Source organism: Heterocephalus glaber, unplaced genomic scaffold, assembly GCF_053883595.1.
Source record: "Heterocephalus glaber isolate CG9 unplaced genomic scaffold, H.glaber_assembly_v1.0 deba00001781, whole genome shotgun sequence".
Lineage (NCBI taxonomy): Eukaryota > Metazoa > Chordata > Mammalia > Rodentia > Bathyergidae > Heterocephalus > Heterocephalus glaber.
This window is the reverse complement of record NW_028258467.1, coordinates 1,703,124-1,718,789: the sequence shown is the minus strand read 5'-3', so window position 1 is coordinate 1,718,789 and position 15,666 is coordinate 1,703,124. Positions and strand designations below refer to the sequence as shown.

The following is a 15,666-nucleotide window of genomic DNA, read 5'->3' as shown; positions in this document are numbered from 1 at the left end:
CTGTGAGGTATGACCTCTGTGGGCACCCTTCCCTGGACTAGCAGGTGCCTTGGGTGCAGCTCCCTTCCTTTGCCCCCTGCCACTCATCTGCAGTTGGGTGAAAGTGTCAGCATCCTGTTGCCCATACTGTCCACCAAGGCTGGGGATGCAGCCCAGGTCCTCTTTGAGGGTAACATCAGTTTTGCTCTATGTTGGTTGCCCTATGTTGGCTTGTATCTAGATGGCCACCAAAGCCTCATGGATTCATGGATGAAGCTTTTCAGAGATGGACGGATCTAGGGTGTGTGATACTGGGATTAAGAATGTGTGATAGCTAAATTGGTTTAGCATATGGGTGTGGATAATGGAAGGCCCCCCTTGGGTGTGGGTGGCACCACTCAAAGGGCTTTAGCCTTGATGGGATAAATGGGAAGGGGAGGATTGCTTTGCTGCTTGCTGCTTCCTGCCATCTGCCTGCTCTGCCATGGATATTTCTCCTCTCCCATGCCCCTCTGCCATGTCACCCTACCTTGGAGCCAGCCGAGTATGGACTGAAACCTCTACAAACTGAGCTAAAATAAACCTTTCCTCCTTTGGCTGGGCATGGAGGTGCACACCTGTAATCCCAGCACTTGGGTTGAGGCAGGAAGATTGCCACAAGTTCAAGGTCAGCCTGGGCTACATAGCAAATCTCAAAAAAATGAACAAACAGCTGGGTGTGGTGGTGCATGCCTGTAATCCCAACACTTCAGGAGGCTGAGGCAGGAGGATCGTAGGGAGACGACCTGGGCTACATAGTGAGTTCAGAGCCAGCCTGAACTACAAAGTGAGATCCCGTTTCAAAAAAAAAAAAAAAAACCAACCAAACAACAACAAATAAAAATAAACCTTTCTTCCTCTAACTTTGGGTGCCAGGTATTTTGTCTCAGCAATGAGCAAAGTAACTAAGACACTCACTAAGTCACTAAATTGCCCAGGCTGGGCTTGAACTTGGAGTCCTCCTGTCTCTGCCTCCTGAGTAGCTGAGGTTACTTGCCTGGGTCTTGTATATCCATTGCATAGAGCCTGTCACCCTGAAGCTCCCCTCCAGCTCTCAGCTCCAAGGTCCAGCCCATAATCTTCACAAGCTGCCAGCCCTTAGAAGGAGAGACCAGGACATTGTGGGGCCTTCTCCCATCTCACAGGGGCCAGGAGATAAGGGCTATGGTGAGCTGAATAAGGGCCTCTCAAAGATGTATCCACCTGGAGTGTGTGAATGTGAGTCTGTGTAGAAAATGGGTCTGTGTAGATGTAAATGCATTAAGGATCTCATGATGAGACCATCTTTGACTATGGTGGCCTAAAATCCAAGGGCAGATGTTTGGGTAAGAGAGGGGAAAGATACACAGTGGGAAGATGGATACCTGAAGTCACCAGAACCAAGAAGAGCAGGAAGGGCCCTACTTGGAGCCTGTGGAGGGTATGTGGCCCTGCCCACACCTTATCTCAGACTTCTGGTTTCCAGACTCTGAGGATGAATGTCTATTGTTTGAAGCACCAATCTGTGGCCATTTGTTACAGCAGTCTGGACACCAACATAGGGCAAAACTGATGTTACCCACAAAGGGTGCCGAGGCAGCATGGCCAGCCTTGGTGGACATTGCATGGGACTTCTTCCCACTCAACTGCAGATTCTCAGTACCACCCAAATAAAAAAGGGTTCACATAGAGAAGTGGATCTCACTCCTTGGAGCTCATGTGGTCACTTGTTGCCCAAATTAGGGCCCTGTGTGGGGTGGGAGGAATATCTAGAGTCCATAAGGGTCCCCTGCCCCAGCTTCACAGGATCACCTGCCCACAGCACCAAAAGGTGTTAAGTTTGGGGTCAGAAGCTGCCTGGCAAGTGGATGGGTTGGGGAGGTTGGGCCATAAGCCTCTGTCCACTCATGTAGGATGCAAAGACATTTCCCAGGGAATGGCCTGAGGACAGGGAAGGCCAATGTGGCCTCTATGCCCCAAGGTAAAGAAGATGCTCATGACTAGGCAGCGGACGTGGCAGCTGACTCCTCTCCCATACTTTGTGACATGCGAGCCAGCTGTTTTGTTAGCATGAGCAGCTGTGGTTCTGACTAAGAGTGTCCTCCAAGGCCTATATGCTATTGGGAGGAGCTGGGGCCTCTTGGGAGAAAGTGAGGTCGCTGAGGGTATGTCTTAGTGGGGCTCCATCTGTCCTCTACTCTTCTAGTTGCCTTGAGGAAGGTAGCGCCCTCTGTACCATGCACTCCTGTCATGATGTGCTGGCTTGACACAGGTCCAAAAGCAACAAGGCAAAATGACTGAGAGCTGAAACTTCCACCACTATGAGCCAAACAGTTCCCTTTTTTCTAAGCTGACTGCCTAAAGGATTTCATTCCCATGACAGAAAGCTAACTACCACAGAGGGTCTCCCTATGACTCATGCTTAGGAAATTCTGGGTGAATCAGCCCAGACCTCTGCCATCCATGGGTCACCTCTGCCTAGGGGTGTCCCCAGGCCTGTCTCTTGCCATTCCTGTCACACGGCTCTGGCCTCTGAGTTCCCTCAAGGCCCCATGTTGGCAGTGAGACTTGAAGGGTACAGAATGCCTCACTGGCAGACAGCAGGCTCTGTGGATATGGGTATGGCAGTGCATTAGGGCCTCCTTACCAAAATCTGGGGAGAAAGCATCCTTTTGTAGGAAAACTTAGGGCAGTGGTGTTGGACGTAGATCAGGCCCACTGTTCTCCACCTAGCCCGCTGTGAAGTAAGACTGTCCTCCATCACTGGCAGATGTGTATTATTTGTTGAGGGGAACTGCTGTCGGGCTATGTGCGCATCATTAGTGGCATAATCAACACAGGTGTCTTCCCTCTGGGCTGCCACATCTTGTCAACAGGTGGAGTCTGGCACGGGCACAATTAGTTAATGAGGAGGCTGCCGGGGCCACTCCCCATGGGAACAGCGGATGTGGGCAGCAGGGCTGGCACAGGGTGGGTGGTGTGCTGGGCCACCACTGTCCCCACCATAGGGGTTGCCCGTGAGGGGCAATGGCAAATAGGCCCTGATAAGGCTAAAGGTGGATGCTTGGGCACTGGGCCCTGCTTGGATTATACCTGTGGACACTGGGTAGGGGTGTGGGGGCAAAGCAGTGTGATGGGTCTGGGTGCAGCTCACTGTTGCAGAAACCCCTGAGGCCCCCATTGAGCACTTAAAGGTCCAGGGCACAGTGTAGGCAGAGCATAACGGGTGGGAGAATGGGGATGGTGCTGCTGGCCTGGCCACAGCGTGGCTGCCCCTATCTGTGGGTGGGCATAGGGGACAGGGTGGCCCTGGACTCGCTGGGCATGAACAGGCTGCAAGTGCTACAGAGGTGCTGGCATCCCTTGAAGGTGCCCCAAGCTATGCCCTCTGTCTGCCTCCCTCCCCTGAGAAGCCCACAGCCTACCCTGAGCCAATTAGTCCAGTATCATGGAGCCTCCCTGCTGCTGCTCAGCTGCTCATTTCCTTCCACTGGGCTGTGAGGCCCAGAGCCTGCGGCTCCTCACTGACACCCAGGGCAGGACACACAGTGGGGAGGGAGAGCCATCTGGGAGTTGAGGAGTTCCCTACCTGTTCTAGATGGACCCCTCTGTTGCTCCCTTCAGTTCCTGTGTCTGCTGCAGGGGTCCCCTAGCAGACAGGAGGTATGGGCAGGTGGGGGATACACTCAGCACACCCAGCCAGGCTGGGGAACCCCAGCCACCCTAGTGGTCCCCACAACCCAGCCCTGAGGTGAGGAGAGGTCATGATGGGGCTGGGGTTACTCCAGGAGTTCCCTCCCCAGGGAAGAGGACACAGGGCACATCACTGTCCAGAGACTCCCAAAGGCCTACTTCAGGCCATCAGGACTCCTCATCTCCCCACTTTGGGGTATGGGGCTTAGAGAAACCAGAGCAGAGCCCACTGTCTGAGCTTGGAACCCAGGTCTACAGAGCTCGTGGATCCTGCCCAGGATACCTGCTTCCCTGCATCCCAGCCTCGTTGAAATCACTGAATCAGTGTCAGATGCCTCTACAAAATGCATCTCACTATGATGCATGCCTGTAATCCCAGGTTTCTGGGAGGCTGAGGCAGGAGGATGGCAAATTGACCCCCAGTCTGGGCAATTTAGGGAGAACCTGCCTCAAAAATTAAAAAAAAAAAAAAAAAGGGAGCCAGAGATGTAGTTCAGTGAGAAGGCCCAGTATTGAATCCCCAGTACTACAAGCAAGCAAACAAACAAACCCCATAAAAATAAAAGAACAACAAAAACAAAAAATATTCCCATCAGAAGCCAGACTGGCAGAACAGAAGTGACCCATTTATCCAGGTTCTTAGATGTGGCTGGAGGTTCCTTGATAAGGAACAGATTTAGTCACTGTGGAGATAAAAGGGTTAAAATTCTTAGCACCCAAACTTCTTTGATAGCACACTTCTGCCCAGCATGTACTGGACAGTCATAAAGCACTGCACTATTGAAGAGAAAAATAACATAAGATAAAAGTAAACACAGCTGGGTGTAGAAGCATGCATCTATAATCCCAGCACTTAGGAGGCTGAGGCAGAAGGATCACCATGAGTTCAAGTCCAGCCTGAACTACATAGTGAGACACTATGTAGACACTATGTTTTGTCTCAAAAACAAAACAAACAAAAAATAAAGGGAAATACAAAAGCCATCCTTTTCTCCCCTGACATAATGTTATATGCTTCCCCAAAGGTTGAAACATACAGATATCCATATCTCAATCTAAAGAGCCTTTTTTTTGGAGGCCTAAGTAAGAGGCCTTGACAACTTGCAAATTTGATGTACAACTTTAGTTACAATACAAGTTTTCCTGAAAGACTAACAAAGAACAGATACCCTGGAAAATGTGCTTCTAAGACATCTCCATTTTCAGACTCAGACCTTTCCCGTCTTCATTCCCATACACAAACCCCTGTCTCTTGCCCTGACTGCGTAATCTCTTTGTGAAACTCACCAGCTAGCTGTCCCTTCTGACACAGTGTAATTGGTGATTTAAATAAACCCTTTCTTTCCTATATTCATTTTCTATTGGTAAATTCCTTTACTGCCCATGTCCCCAGCTTTCTATATGCCATCTGGCATGGCAGCCATGTGAAAAATCAAAGAAAAAAAAGGTGGTTTGTTTTATGTGTGAAGTAAATAACCTGGAAGTTGTATTGTTCTTCACAGGGAAAGGCCAGCCATAGCCTGGGGCTGGGACTGGCAGCCAATAGGGGTGTGAAGGATGGGATTGTCTGGGGGAAGCCAGCTGGGCTGTGGGCATGAGGGCCACCAGCACTGGAGGCAGGGGTCCTCACAGGAACCTGGCAGGCATTTGTCATTTTTCTCCACTTCCAGAGGTTCCACTATTTCTTTAAATAGTGGCCATTACTTCTGCCTATGTGAATCTCCTGTCTTAATTTGAACATCTGCATCTACAAAGGTCAGAATCCTCGCCATAAACCTGCCAGCCTTTCAGCCTTTGTGCATTGCTGGCGGGAGCCCTTGTCCCCTCTCTGCTCGATTTGTTGTTTGATTGGGGATTTGCAGCTCTCCATAGGTTTCTGTTTTTACTGGGCCATTGACATTTGGGGTATTGAAAATATCTTTCACCTGTTTGACATCTGCCTCAGCTGCCAGTTTGTCTACTGAACAGGAACTCTTGATTCCAATGAAGTCTTTGATGTGTAGCTTCCGTTTGGGGAGCTTGGGACTCTTTCTCCATTCCTCAATTATTTTTTTTCTATTCCTGTAGTTTCTTCCATACACTGTTTTCAGGACATTTGGTACCCACTGTGCACATGAAGGGAGCCACCATGCATATGAGGGGCTTGGTTTGTGTCTTTTAAAAAAATTTTTATTTATTTATTTATTTATTTATTTATTTTTGAGATAGGGTCTTGCTATGTAGTCCAGGTGCAGAGATCCTCCTGCCTCAGCCTCTGAATGCTGGGATTACAGGCATACACCATCACACCCAGCTTTGCTTTGTGTCTTCCAGTAGTGGGTCAGATTCTCCCATCTGCCCAGCAGGTGTGACCCCATATGGTTTTGTGGGGACACCTTCCTCCAGTACGGCGCCCCACACACATGTGGGTGTACTGTTCTTGAAATCTCTAGTCTGTCCCAATGTCCATTCCTACTTAATTACTGTGGCTTTATCTTAATATGTGGTTATTGGTCTTTTCTCTTTATTGCCTATTTTTTTTTTTTTTTTTTGGTATCAGGGATTGAACTCAGGACCTTGCGTTTGTGAGGCAGGCGGCGGAACCACTGAGCTAAATCCCCAGACCCTTATTATTATTATTATTTTTTGGTATCAGGGATCGAACTAGGGTCCTTGCGCCTGCACAGCAGGCGGCAAAACCACTGAGCTAAATCCCCAGCCCAAAGGAGAGGAAGGAAGGATGCAAAAGCCTGCAGCACCTGGTATTCCCAGGCGGTCTCCCATCCAAGTACTAACCAGGGTCAACCCTGCCTAGCTTCCGAGATCAGACAAGATCGGGTGCGTTCAGGGTGGTATGGCCATAGACCCTTATTTATTCTTTTAACTGTTGAATAAATTTGTTGAGATCCTGAGAAAAAAATCCCCCTAGAATTTTTATTAGGGTCGAATTTACACAGTGATGAGCACTGCCAGCTCCATCCTGCCAGGCTTTTCCACAACAAAGCATTCTGTATCTCTCATTTGGTTGTGGATTTCATGAGTATTAGAAATGATATATTTTTCTATTATATTTGTTATTGGTTGTTCTCTATAAAGGGATGGTTTTTATTTTAGCAAAATGTATATAACGTAAAATCTACCACTTCAATATTTTTCTTTTGAACCCAGGGTTTTCACATTGAACTATATGCCCAGCCTGACTTTCTTTTCTTTTCTTTTCTTTTCTTTTCTTTTCTTTTCTTTCTCTTTAGTTATTATTTTAATACAGTGTCTTCCTAAAGCATTAGGTTGCCTAGGCTGGAGTCAGTCTTGCAGTCCTCCTGCCTCAGTCTCCCAGAGTGACAGGATTACAGTGGCCTTAAGTACTATTCAATGGCCTTAAGTACTTTCTTTCTTTCTTTTTTCTTTTTTTTTTTGGTACCAGGGATCGAACTCGAATCCTTGCGCTTGTGAGGCAGGCGCTGGAACGAGTGAGCTAAATCCCCGCCCCCCAATACTTTGTTGATGTTGTCTGACATCACCACTATTCATTTCCAGCAAATTTTTACTATTCCAAGCAGAAACTCTGTACCCATTAGGAGTCATTCTCTGTTACCTCTCCCCAGTCTCTTGTAACTTCCATTGTATTTTCTATCTCTGGTGTTCCCTCTCTGGATATCTGGATGGGGTCACACAGTATTTGTGCTTCTGTGTCTGGCTTTATTCACCGAGCATAACATTTTCCAGGTTCATCCACATTGTAGGGTATTTAAGGACTTTAGCTTCTCTCAGGGTGATGACATCCTCATGTGGATGCACAATTTGCTTGTCTGCTGTTGGATTCTCCTGTCCCTTTTACCTTTTGTCTACTGTGAATAATGCTGCTGTGAACATTAGTGTACAAGTACCTGTTCATGTCTCTGTTTTCAAACCTTTTGGGACTATTTTACTGGAATTGCTGAGTCATGTAGTACCTCAGTTTAACTTTCTGAGGAACCACAGTGGCTTACTATTTCACATTCCCGCTAGCAATGCCCAAAGACTCCAGTCTCTCCACATTCTCTCCAGCACTGGTTATGGTGTGGGCTTGTTTCTGTGTGTTTGTGGCACTAGGGATCAAACCCAAGGTATGGCCAAAGTGGGCAAATGCTCTACCACTGAGCCACATTCCCAGCCCATTATGCTACTGATTTCTAAATAAACTTTCTTGTGATATGATTTATATACAATAAATGCATCCATTTCCAGTACATAGTTCAGAGAGTTGTGAAAGTTATACACACCCGGAGAATGAGCACCATATCCCTATCACCCCTGCTAGGGTTTGGATGGGCATCCCCCACCTGGGGAGGTGGTGAAGACTTTTATGGGGAGAGCCTCTTTGGACATCTTTTGGTCTTATGGGGCATGCCATCAAGGAGGATGTTGGGACCCAGCCCCTTCCTCTCTCTCTCTCTCTCTTTGTTTTCTGGCTACCATGAAGTGAGCAGTTTGCTCCTCCACAGGTTCTTCCCCTGATGTGCTGTCTTGAAAAGGGTCCAAAAGTAATGGGCTTGGTGGAACACAGAGTAAAGTCTCTAAAACGATGAGCCAAAATGAACCTTCCCTCTTCATAAATTGGTTATCAGGTATTTTATTACAGTAACAGGGAGCTGACTAACACAACCCCCAAAAGGTTTCCTTCTGTACCTCTGTGGACCATTCCTTCCTCCTATTCCTGAATAATTTGAATCCCTAATTTTGATGAAGTTACCTAGCCCCCAGGCAACCACTGGTCTGCTTTTTTGTCCTAATAGATTAGTTTGCATTTAAAATTTCTTTTATATCCCAGAACTCTAGGGGGCTTAGGCAGGAGCATTGCAAGTTTGAACCTAGCCTGAGCAGCTTAGTCAAATCCTGTTTCAAAATAAAAAATAGGGCCAGGGATTTAGCTCAGTAGTTCTGCTGCCTGCCTCACAAGCACAAGGTCCTGAGTTTGATCCTGGGTACCAAAATAACTAACTAACTAACTAACTAACCAACTAAATAACTAACTAAATAAAGGGCTGGGGATGTACCTCAGTACAAAGACCCTGAGTTTAATGCCCAATATTAAAAAAAACCTTTTATAAATGAAACCATACATTTTGTACTCTGAATTTGCCCCTTTCTCTCAGCTAAATGATTTTGAAATTCACCCCTTTTTTTCAGGTATCAGCAGTTTGTTCCTTGTTACTGTTGAACACTAAGCCACAGTATGCATATACTCTATTTTGTCCCTTTATCTATTGATGAAAGTATGTTTTCCCTATTTTTAGCTATTGTGAATAGAGCTGCTATGGATATACATGTAATAAGACATAGATCTTATTTCTCCGGGGTAATTACTTAGGAGTGGAATGGCTAAATTGTGTGGTCAGGTGTATGTTTAGTATTTTTTTAAAATGCCCATCACTTCTTGGCCTTTTGGCTAAGATCTAGTAAAGAAAATGCCAAAAAACAGAAGGATCACAGGCTAGCAACTGACTTTAAAATAAAATATAAAAAAGGGCTGAAGACATAGTTCAATATTCCCTGGGTCTAATCCCCACTATGGGAGATTGGTTAAGGTGCTGCACATCTATAATCCCAGCACTCTGGAAGGCTGAGGCAGGAGGATCACAGGTTCAAGCCCTTCCCGGAAATTTAGGAACTTAGAGAGACCCTGTCTTGCAATGAAGTGAGAGGGGGCGGTTGGAGTTGGGAGTTGGGATGTAGCTCAATTTCAAAGCCCCAAGTTCAATCCTCAGTATTGGAAAAGAAAAGATATAATTCACATATCATGCAATGCACTCATTGAAAGTGTTTAATTCAGTGTTATTAACTGTGTTGTTGTTTTGAAATAACTGGCTTTTCATTTTGTTAAATTTCTTTATTGCTTGTTTTCCGATTCATTAATTTCCAAGGTCATCTTTGTTATGTTTTCTACTTTGCGAGTTCTGTGCTTTTTTAGTTTCTTGAAGTGGCACCATAGGTCATAGATTTTTAGACTATATATATACACATTGTATATGGTATATATTGTAAATTTTTTTCAGGACATGGTGACACATAACTGTAATCCCAGGAGGCTGAGCAGTGGGATTGCCACACATTTGAGGCCAGCCTGGACTACATAGTGAGACTGTCTCAAAAAACAACAAACAAACAAACCCCCCCATAACTTGTAAATTTTTCTCCATGTGCTGATTTATTTCATTAAATTTTTTTCCCATCCTTAACGTAATTGACAAATAAAAATTGTATATGTTTAAGATATACAATATTATTTCTTTACTGTCCATTGACATAATTTCCATTTGAACCCTGGGCCTTTGCACTGAGCTATAACCCCAGGCTGTTTTTTATTTTTTATTTTGAGACTTGGGGTCTTGATAGGTCCCTAAGTTGATAACTTGATAACTTAGGGTCTTGATAAGTCCCTAAGTTGCCCAGGCAGGGATCAAATTTGCGTTTCTCCTCCCTCAGCTCCCCAGTTTGCTGGAATTGCAGGTGTGCACCACCACACACTGGTCATGCTTTTAAATCTCCATGGAGTATACATTACTTGTTATTAGATGGGCTGGCATGGGGTAGTTGGTCATTGGTAAAGATGCGAGGCCCTGGCTTTGATCCCCAATGTTGCAAAAAGACAAATAAATATTGGATGGACAAGTATGGTGTCTACAATCCGGTGACACTGCATCTGGTTGGCATGATCACACTCAGAATTCTTTGCAGGACACATCCCCAGCTCATAGGAGAGCTCCTGTTGGAAAAATTGGAAAACATAGAATAAATATCTCATTACAGTAGTATATCTTGAGAAAAAAATAGCAACTCAATGAAGTTTTTTTTTTTTGGTACCGGGGATTGAACTCAGGTCCTTGGGCTTGCGCAGCAGGTGGCGAAACCGCTGAGCTAAATCCCCGGCCCTCAATGAAATTTATGAGTGGCTCATTTGTTAACCAAGCAAGGACAGCCATCGCTCGATTATGACTTAGTGAAATCATGTTAGATTGCAGCAGTTAAAGAAGAATGTCCAGAGAAAATAAATTCAAAACTACTGGCATTTTGATAAGAACAGTTGTTCTGAGACATAAAGATGCAGGGAGCAATTTCAATGGTCAATTAAAAAATATGGCAGATGATTGAAGTCCTTTACTTGGCTCCTGCTGACCAGACAGACAGTTCTGGGACTCTGGAGCTCACATCTGTGTGGAGTCATGCCTGGAGTCTGACTTGGGAAGCCACAGGAACTCAGTCAGTGTGGAGCTATGACGGAGATAAATCATTTTCAAGGTCAAGAAAACTAGTGCAATAGAATCTGCAAGGAACCTGCCAATTCCTGTTACAGATGATGGTGGTAAAAATATGTGGTGAGCGGCTCAGAAGGACACATTCACAGAGCTCTGAGAATGTGATGTGTGTGACGCCTGTGACTTTTCACTGTTACTCTTCAGCAAGTTCTCTGCAAGAAGTGTTTGAATTTCTGGGATGTTGTAGAACTGGTAGAGCCAATTGTCCACTTAGCCACTGTCAGTTCTTAGGGTTTTGTCAGAAGTAGCCACTGAATATGACACTTGCCCTTCTGTGGGGCCGGTTGTCTTTGTGTAACAATGGCACAGGTGTGGTGAGGCAGAGGGATAGCTCAGGATGGAAGAGCCTGGCCCTGCCTGTTTTATCAGGACCAAAGGACTTTGGGGTTCAACTTCTGCTTCAAACCTGATAATGTTTCTTAATAAACTCAACCTCAAATGACAGGAGAAACATTCTTACATGTGAAGTATGTTCTACATTATTATCATTTTAATAATTAATAAATTTATATACTTCTTGTGCAAAGTTAAAACTAGGAGTGAATCTTATTACCACTTTTTTTTTTTAAGCCCTGGGGATTGAACTCAGGGCCTTCACACTGAGCTTCATCCCCAAGCCCTTTTAAAATTTTTTTTAGTTTTTTGAGACAGGGTTTTGATAATTCATTGAGCTGCCTAGGCTATGCTCAAACTTCTGATCCTCCTGCTTTAGTCACCCAGAGTGCTGGTATTACAGGTGTGTGCCACTACACTTAACTTTTGTTTTGTTTCAGGAGACAGGGTCTCACTGTGTTGCCCAGGTTGGTCTCAAACTCCTGGACTTAAGTTTGTTTTTGTTTTGTTTTTTTTTGGTACCGGGGATCGAACTCGGGACCTTGTGCTTGCGAGGCAGGGACCGGAACCACTGAGCTAAATCCCCGGCCCAATAATTAAGGTTCACTTTTTTTTTTCTTTTTTCGTGCAGGGGATTGAACTCGGGACCTTGCGCTCTTAAGGCCGGTGCCGGAACCACTGAGCTAAATCCCCGGGCCTCCTGGACTTAAGTGATGCTCCTGCCTCAGGCCCCAGTAGCTGGGACTACAGGTACACACACTACACTCAGTTTAGTGGGTGTATCTTTTAAGCTCAAACTAATTCATTGATGAAAACACAAAGGACATTTCCACATTCCAGAATCCATTTATGTGTGTGATGGAGGAGCTGCCACTGGACCGTGGACTAGAAGTAAGTGATCTGCCATGTGATGATCTGCTATTGTCAGGAGGGGTCCAGCAGTGTCAGGTCCCCTCCAGGTGACAAGGTACTCTAGCTCTCACCCAAACCAGCCCTGACAAGTCAAATATTTATAAATGATTTTGATAGCAGGAAATAATAACTTTGAACCTCAATTAGGCTAAATATTTTGATTTTGTGAGACAGGGTCTCAGAATGTAGTTCAGCCTGGCCTTGAACTCACTATGCAGCCCAGGCTGGCTTCAAACTCACTGCAATCCTCTACCTCAGCCTTCCAGTGCTGGGATTACAAGTGTGCACCACCACGCCTGGCTAGGCTAAATGTTATCCATGGAATTATTTCATTCTCATGAACAGACCTACTGTATGTTACAAAATTTGTACTCAATTTGTGTTTGTGTGTGGTACTAGGAATAGAACCCGGGACACTCTATCACTGAGCCACACTTCCAGCCGTTTTTTTATTTTGAGATACTCTTGCTATTTTCAGTCTGGGCTCCAATTTAGGATCCTCCTGCCTCAGCCTCCTGAGTAGGTGGGATTACAGGTTAATGTTACCACACCTGGCTTGAATTTGATTATTATATTTTGAATTCTACAATAAAAAGGGTGGATATTCATTTCCTATCTTGTTACACATAATTTGACCAGCATTTTTCAATTATTTCCTATGAAGGGATTTAAAAAAAATTCTCTGTTGACTTTTGTAAGTTGATTCTTTTGTTGTGTTGTGTTTTGTTTTGGAGACGGAAACTCTCTATGTACCCCGGGCTGGCCTTGTGCTCTTTGAGCTCACTATGTAACTCAGACCAGTTTGAACTTGCTGCGATCCTAGGCTGTAAACCGATTCTTGTACCTGGCAGAATTCTCTGTTACTTAGGATTGGCTCAACTGCATATAACAGGAAACCTAGTCACAAACAAGGTCAGAGACAGGTGCTTTGTATAATCAGCTCAGCAAGCAGAAGCTATTGCATGTGTTTTGGTTTTGGTGCTGGGGGTGGAACCAGGGCCTTGTGCATGCTAAGCATGCTCTGCCACTGAGTTGCACCCAGCCCTTTTTTTTTTTTTTTTTAACTCTGATTTTTTTGTTTGTTTTATTTTGGTTGGTTTTTTTTTTTTTTTTTTTTTTTTTTTGGTACCGGGGATCGAACTCAGGTCTGTGCACTTGCATAGCAGACAGCAAAACCACTGAGCTAAATCCCCGGCCCAAATTTATCTATGCTCTTTTTATACTTTTTTTTGGTACTGGGGATTGAACTCAGGACCTTGCATTTATGAGGCAGGTGCAGTGCCACTGAGCTAAATCCCCTGCCCTCTGCACCCAGCCCTTTTGCAGGTATTAGAGGCAGAGACAGATTCCGCATTGGGAACTGGTTATCATATGTTATTGCAGGAGCTGGAGAGGAAGCAAAGACTTGGCTTCAAGGTCACCCCACCCAGACTGTGATCTAATCCAGGAAGGGCAACTATGCCTTGGACAATAGCCCTACTTTACCTCCGGGTTTCCAGCCGGTGAGGGTATGCAGGTCTGTTGTAGTTAGCCGGACCCACTGAGGTAGACTGTGGTGCTGGGCCAGTCCTGGACCCAGTTTTCTTCACTTCCACCACTCCTCGCCTGCTCATTTCAGAGCCATGGTGATGTCCACACCATACTGCCTTGAGTCGGGAGCATATTTGAAGAACTGGGCCTCCCCCACTGTGGGCTGTGTTCCTGGGAGCCATGGCTGGCTGTGTGGCCAGCACACAGCCCCTGTAGCCTGCAGAGCCTACCATGACTCAGCCAGAAGACCACACCCTTACTTTGCTCTGTGACTTGGGTCACTCTGCTCCCTCAGTTTATCTCTGGAGAAATGGGAGCATAAGATCCCACGAAGCCCGGGCCTAGGGCTCTCTCCATGTCCACAAAGATGAGGGCCAAGGCAGCCCTCCTCCCCCAGGCAGCCCAGGCCTGGTCCCACTCCTGCTGTCTACTGCTCCTCCTAAAGGTCTCCACCCACACATTCCTGCCGAATAAGCAGCTGCCTCTCCTCCTGGCTGCAGGGGCCAATCTTCCTTAGTTGCTCTTCACAGTTTAAGAGGCTCTGGTGTCTCTATAACCCCACTTCTCAGGCGTGGAGACAGACTGAGTAGGCTCAAGTTCTTCCGTCTCTGTCACCGGGGTTTACCAGTGACTCCAGCTGTAGGGCTGGCCCAGACCCTGGGAAAGGGCCACTTGGACTGGGGCTGTGATGGGTGTTGGGACACTTCCCTAGGTGGCCCAAGTCAGACACTCCTCCTGCCTGGCAGGCCTGCTCCCACTTTCCCAGCTGCCTTTAAAGAGATCATCTGGCACTTGCCAAGAACTCAGTGACCCACACCCTGTTCCCACACGTACTACCCGCTCTGCCTGACTCTTCCTGCTTCCGTGACCTGCCCTCCTGCCCAGGGTCTGTGACCCAGGAAAGTCCCTATCTATTTTCTTGGTGGTGTTGAATCTGCCCCTTCCTTTGGGAAAGCCAGAGGCTGCAGCAGGTCAGCTTTTCAGGATGACAGGACTCCTAAAGTGAAAGTCCGACAAGAGCCACAGGGCATTTGCCCACGTGAGGAGCCCCTGGTTACAGTGAATATCCAGGTAGTGGGTAAAGGAGCATCCCATGGATGGCTCACTGTGAGCCCCATGTCCATTGGGGTGGGTCGGCTGGCCATTTCGGGACAGAACCCGATGTAGCTGGGGGATGGGTAGGACTCCACATTTTCTGAGACTAAGCTTGGTGTACAAGCCCACGAGGGTGTAACTATGGCCTGGTTAATGTGGGGTGGGGGACAGGGTGCAGGTCCCATGTGTCCATGCATGTGCGCATGCGTAGGAATGGGTATGCTGGAGAGGTGTGGGAGACGCCTGCACCAGCACTGCCTGACACCTCAACCCAACCGCCCTGGGTGGGAGCAGGGATAGTGCCCAGCCTGGTACTGGGACCTGCCAGGGGAGGGACCAGCAAGTCCCTGCCTAGCCTGGGGCCCCCTTCCTGCTCCCTGCTGGACAAGGGGGGGCCAGTAAGGGCCTTCATCCTCTGCTGTCTTCAGGGGTCATTTTTGCTTCTGGCCCCTGTGTGGCCCTGGTCAGCCACGCAGCATCTCTCTGCTGAGGGTAGGAGCAGATGGCTCAGTGTTAAGTCCTGACTGTAAACTACATTCTTCCCACCTATTCTCACCGAGACCTGACCTCCACAAGGAATGTGGTCTGGCTTCATTTTCTACCACTTGAAGGCCAGACCTTGGATCTGGCTGGGCTAGAGAGCAGGCGGGGATTAGGGGGAGTGGAGGGGTAGAGTAGAGTTGGGCAGTGTCTTGCAGCCTCTAGCTGGGAGCTGGCCACCATCCCAGAGACAGGGCCACTTTACTTCAAGGTGCCTGTGCTCTGCTCAAAGACCAGACCCTCCTGGGAAATTGTTAGCACAACAGGGCCCAGCATACAGTAGGTGCTCAGT

At 46.8% G+C, this 15,666-nt stretch overlaps 1 long non-coding RNA gene and 1 pseudogene across 1 annotated transcript; both read right to left on the bottom strand.

Moving 5' to 3' along the window:
- Positions 1-6,416: 6,416 nt before the first annotated feature.
- On the bottom strand, positions 6,417-6,535 carry LOC147820933 (5S ribosomal RNA; annotated as a pseudogene).
- A 3,029-nt stretch (positions 6,536-9,564) lies between these two features.
- Positions 9,565-14,717, bottom strand: LOC147820932 (uncharacterized). Its single transcript, XR_015447941.1, has 2 exons — positions 13,695-14,717; positions 9,565-10,414 (listed from the first exon to the last, which is right to left on the bottom strand). It is a non-coding gene; the product is annotated as an uncharacterized LOC147820932 (long non-coding RNA).
- Between the last annotated feature and the right edge of the window lie 949 nt (positions 14,718-15,666).